This window comes from Danio rerio, chromosome 15 (assembly GCF_049306965.1).
Source record: "Danio rerio strain Tuebingen ecotype United States chromosome 15, GRCz12tu, whole genome shotgun sequence".
Taxonomy (NCBI): domain Eukaryota; kingdom Metazoa; phylum Chordata; class Actinopteri; order Cypriniformes; family Danionidae; genus Danio; species Danio rerio.
This window is the reverse complement of record NC_133190.1, coordinates 1,472,501-1,477,500: the sequence shown is the minus strand read 5'-3', so window position 1 is coordinate 1,477,500 and position 5,000 is coordinate 1,472,501. Positions and strand designations below refer to the sequence as shown.

Below are 5,000 nucleotides of genomic sequence, written 5' to 3'. Positions count from 1 at the left end.
CCTTGGTAGAGCAACTGACTCCCATGCGGGGAATCGCCGGTTTGATCCCAGCCCGGAGCGGGTTGGGTGGTGTAGGACTGGCGGGGTTACACTAACTTAATTTTATAAGTTAAGTAAGCTGTTTTAAGTCAGTTTAACGCAAGTTCAATTTATTCACAGGGTTATTTTGATTCAGCTTGAAAATGTAAGGCGATCATGGTTTCAGTGTGATATATACATGAGATCCATGTGATATACTGTCTGCTTATTAATATTAATTTGATTTCAGTTTTAGTCATTTTAATATATCAAGTTACACAAGCTAAACAATTAAATAAAATACAGAAAATCAATCAATAAAAAAAGTACTGATATCCCTGTGGAAATGACACAAACACATGTAAATTTACCAAAATGTTAACCAAAATTAACAAATGTAAACAGTGAAATGAAATGTGTACAGATAATGACATAAAGGTATTTCGGTAACACCATAATAACTACACACTATAAATCATTTATTAATCATTAGCATCTAGTGAAGTCATTATCTGTTAGGCATTAACTCTACATTATTAAGCAGTTTATAACTGCAGCTACAAATGCTGCATTCTTGACTTACAAACCTATTTACAATGTGCTTAATACTTGTGTTTTCATACTCTGTTAATGATTTATTTTTCATTACTAAATTAAGTATCCTATTATTTACAAGCCAGTTGTATTTAAGAGTAGTCGAGGGTTTTTAGGATCATTCAGAACGAGTTAGAAAATGATTAATAAACTACTGAAATCAAAGTTTATATGTCTTATTATTCAGGCATATATTAATGGTCACTATGCATATTAATAAATGCTTTATTAACTCAACTTCATGCAGTTTTGCGAGCTAATCTAAAGTGTGGACTGTTTATGCTTTATAAATCCCTTATAAATGACAATTAAAGGCTCAGTTCAATTCTAAACAGGAAAAATGACATTATTCATTTCTCCTCATTTAAAGATACACAAATGAAACTGTACTGCAAATGAAAAACAAATCTAAAATAAAATCACTGTACAGTTTAAATACTGCATCTTATTATATTGTTAAATCATTATATTGTATATTATATGTTGTAATATAAAGTCCTGCTGCAGTGGAGACAGAATGAATATTGTGTCTGACTCCATCATGAGCTTGGAGGACTGCATCCATACATCTCTGACATGACTCACATCACTGATTAATAAAGTCATCTGGAATGAAGAAGAAAGCCTTCAGCAGGACTCACAGAGCTCATCAAGACTCATCTTCAATGCCTCCTCCTCCTTCATCATGCTCAATAATGTTCATGTCTGGTGACTGGGCTGGCCAATCCTGGAGCAGCTTGACCTTCTCTGCTTTCAGGAGCTTTGATGTGGAGGCTGAAGTATGAGAAGGAGCGCTATCCTGCTGGAGAATTGTCCCTCTCCTGTGGTTTGTAATGTAATGGGCAGCACAGATGTCTTGATACCTCAGGCTGTTGATGTTGATCATCCACTCTGCAGATCTCTCGCATGATGAACCCCAAACCATGATGTCTCCTTCACCAAACTTGACTGATTTCTATCAGAATCTTTGTCCATGCTGGTTCCAGTAGGTCTTCTGCAGTATTGGTGATGATGCAGATCAGCAGATGATTCAGCAGAGAAATCCACCTTCTGACACTTTAACACACGATCAACTAGACGTCAAGTTATTATTGCTGCTCTTACAACCGAGATCCACAACAAGACTTCTGTCAGGTAGTGTGTAAGTTTGCTGTTCATTCAAACTATTTATTTGAGATGAGCTGAAACAGCAGTTCTTGAGTTTTTTTTTTGGGAACAACTTAATTGTTTTATGTTCAATCCATTTAATTTAGTAAAAACTAATAAGCTAACTTAAATCTTTCATGTTGTCCCAACAACACCAATCGATTGTGTGAAACCCAGGATTTTTGACAGTGTGTGTACTACTCTGATAAATAATCATTTCATTACTTTTAAGATCAACTAAGAACAACCGTCAACCTGTATCTGTAAAATACAATCAGTAAACACAAGTAGTTTTAGTCAACTATAGTTATAATAAGCTAATAACCTCACCTCACTAGTCATGTCAAACGGCCAAGCCATAGAAGATACAGAGCAGAGCAGCGTTCCCGTCTGCAACAGAAGATCCGCCAGGACGCAGGCTATGAAACAAAGTTTTATTCGTCTTATTTTATACACATCTGTACATAAGCATCTCCCTCAAATAAAGACTCTGAATACAATAGAATGAAAATGATATTAACACACTTATTCAAATGACTCGTGTCAGAATCAACATTCACAAAATGTTGAATACCAGTCGGAGTGAACCAGGTTACCAAAAGCTACAAGTCGACTACAAGGCAGGCATGTCTCCTCTTTAGCACCTTCGATAAAACACACTCGATCTCCCGCGAAACCTCCGGTTGTGCTGATCAGAAAGAGTTTATCTTTTTTTTTTTTTTTAAATACTGTCCAACATCTCGACAGGTACTTCACGGCTTGTTCAGAGACTCTTCTTTTTTTATTTGTATTTTTTCTGTTTTGTTTTAACTTGAGTTTCCAGCCCGATCTCACCAGGAAACGTAACTCTTTTACATTTTGTCAGTGTAGCGGCTGATTCGTATGAGTTCAGTCATGTTCGAATTTGTCCAAAAAAAGAAGGCGTGGCACCAAACCCCACCCCTAAACCCACCCGTCATTGGTGGATGAGCAAATCGTGCTAAATTGGATGAATAATGGACCCTTTTCACAAGAATGTTATGACATGTGTAATAGTCAGCATCTTAAGTCCTTAAAAGTTCATTCATTCATTTTCTTGTCGGCTTAGTCCCTTTATTAATCCGGGGTCACCACAGCGGAATGAGCCGCCAACTTATCCAGCAAGTTATTACACAGCGGATGCCTGATCAGCCGCAACCCATCTCAGGGAAACATCCACACACACACACTCATACACTATGGACAATTTAGCCTGCCCAATTCACCTTTACCACATGTGTTTGGACTGTGGGGGAAACCAGAGCACCTGGAGGAAACCCACGTTAACACGGGGAGAACATGCAAACTCCACACAGAAACGCCAACTAGAACCAGCGACCCAGCGACCTTCTTGCTGTGAGGCGAACGTGCTACCCCCCTCCTTGAAAGTTTTATAATGTAATTTTTTAATAAACATATGTATATTTATATGTATTCAGGGGCTGACTTAACCAATAAGCGAGCTAAGCAGCCACTTAGGGTCCAACCAATGCCAAAAAGCCTATATTAATCATATCTCTTTTACATTTTCTATCGTATGTTGTAAAATCTGTCTAAAACTGTTAAGATTTTAATGTTATTACTTCTTTTTAAAACCGGGGACCCCCAAAAATAATGGAACATTCCTTCCGCTCACATCTGCACATGCGCGAGATGTGAGCGCTTCAGTTCAATCAAAGACACTACCAGCCAGCGTTGCCAACTTAGCGACTTGTCAGACCCTCCCTAGTGCCAAACTGTCAAAACAAAAAAGCGAATAACGAATATTTTTTTTAATGTTTTATGTGTCCGAGCTGTACCATTCCTAACTTTATTCTTCACAACGAGCTATGGGTGATGCTGTTGGTCTCTCCCCCGTCTCAAAGTGCTCAAAGAGCCGTCTGCCACACCTGCAGCCTGAGAGCAGATCAGTCCTCTGCATATCGATGGCAGATGTTTGAGTACCGCGAGAGTGAGTTATTTCTCTTGTACAGTCATACCAATCTGCTTTGTTGGTTTTAAATTTATCAATTTAAATGGAGCGTTTATTATTTTCTCGCTGTTGTTCACAATCACTGAGATTTTATTGACAGCAGTCTGCCAGCGATCAGAGTGGAGGCAGGTAGAGTGTGCAGGTGTGAGAATTTTGAGAAATTTTTTTTTGGGGGGGAGGGGGTAGAAATACGACATAGTTTGTGAACTTGTTTTTTAAATTTATATCTTTTAATTTTACATTAGGAAGTTTAGGAAGGTTCCTTTAAATATTAAAATATAATATTTATATAAATTTCAAATAACTGCTTCGTTATGATATGTAGTTTCCAATGAAATTATTACTCCAGTCATTATTATTTTTATTACTTTTACCATTAATAATAATAATAATAATAATAATAATAATAATTTTTATTATTATTATTATTATTATTAACATTAGAGTGATTTCTGAAGGATCATAAATAAAAAAATTCATCTTTAAATCACTGGAATAAATTATTAAATAAAATTATAAGCTATTTTGAACAGTTATTTTATAGTGCAATAACATTTCACAATTTTACTATTTGTCCTGTATTTTTGATTAAATAAATGCAGCTTTGATGAGCAGGAGAAGCTTATTTTAAAACATTTAAAAATACTACTGATCCCAAACTGTTGACCGGTTGTGTATGTATGTATGTATGTGTATGTATGTATGTATGTGTGTGTATATATATATATATATATATTTATTTATGTATGTTTGTATGTATTATATTTGCATCAAATTACAAAAAACGAATCACCGCTTGTGAGGTGTGTGTAATGCTGTGTGTATAGTGGCAGGACAGTAAATCTAACAATATTCTCTCCTCTGGCTGCTGTTATCTGTCTATCTGAAAGTCTTGATAACACCATCCTGAAGTTGTTCTGTTATTATTTCAGCTAATATGATCATAAAATAATGATTTGTTGTGCTCTCCCATTCCTGCGCTCTGAGTTTGCCAACTATCTGCTGCTGAGAGAAACTCTAACATGAAAAGGGTCCATTGGGGGATCAGCAAATCGTACTAAATTGGATGAATGAGATCATACAAATCAGCCACTGAATGAAAACGTTACGAATTGCTGTGAGATAGCGCTGGACATTTTCACGAGGTGCTTTTACACCATTTTTTTGTTTCGACAGTTATAATTTAGTGGCAAACGTAAAAGATCTATGAGGAAGCGAAGGCTGATCACTGCAGCATCCAGGACGTCCCGTC

General features: G+C 36.4%; 2 protein-coding genes across 2 annotated transcripts in view; one reads left to right on the top strand and one right to left on the bottom strand.

The window, feature by feature from the left end:
* The window catches only part of kpna4 (karyopherin alpha 4 (importin alpha 3)), a 408,827-nt gene that overhangs the window by 184,305 nt on the left and 219,522 nt on the right, over positions 1–5,000 (top strand). The window lies entirely within an intron of this gene.
* Positions 4,631–5,000, bottom strand: part of schip1 (schwannomin interacting protein 1) — a gene marked incomplete at its 3' end in the record, with an annotated part of 37,163 nt that continues 36,793 nt past the window's right edge. Inside the window, 1 exon segment of the mRNA NM_001017906.1 lies at positions 4,631–5,000. This exon segment is cut by the window's right edge and continues 184 nt beyond it.